This window comes from Marmota marmota, unplaced genomic scaffold (genome assembly GCF_001458135.2).
Source record: "Marmota marmota marmota unplaced genomic scaffold, marMar, whole genome shotgun sequence".
Taxonomy (NCBI): Eukaryota; Metazoa; Chordata; class Mammalia; order Rodentia; family Sciuridae; genus Marmota; species Marmota marmota.
This window is the reverse complement of record NW_026000057.1, coordinates 13059427-13059897: the sequence shown is the minus strand read 5'-3', so window position 1 is coordinate 13059897 and position 471 is coordinate 13059427.

Below are 471 nucleotides of genomic sequence, written 5' to 3'. Positions count from 1 at the left end.
AAGAGACAGTATATATACATACATACACACACATATTTGTTTTATTATGGATGTTTTTATTAGTTGCCTTTCTGAAAAAAAAAATGGTGCTATTCATTGTGAAGTCACAGTTGATCCTGATCTCTTTGGGATCTGTTTTCAAACCTAGGAACCATGAGACAGATTGTTCATATTTACCTTCTCCTCTGTGAGCTTCCCAAGTCTGTCATTTAGTTTGGTCCTGGTTTAGGCTCTTGGCATTTATACAGTTTTCTCCTAGTCTTGCTTACTATGCTCACCCCATAGCAACCATCAGTCAGAATCAAACAATAAAAGGATTTAAGTAAGTTAGGAATAGGCTTTAAAAGCAATGCAAAAGCAGGTAGCTGAAGAAACTTTTGCTTTAGAACCAGGCAAAATTTCAGAGTTGTCAGGCTGCATTTTTGTTTGTTTGTTTTTTATTTGTTTTCTGCCATCTCAGAAACTTCCTTT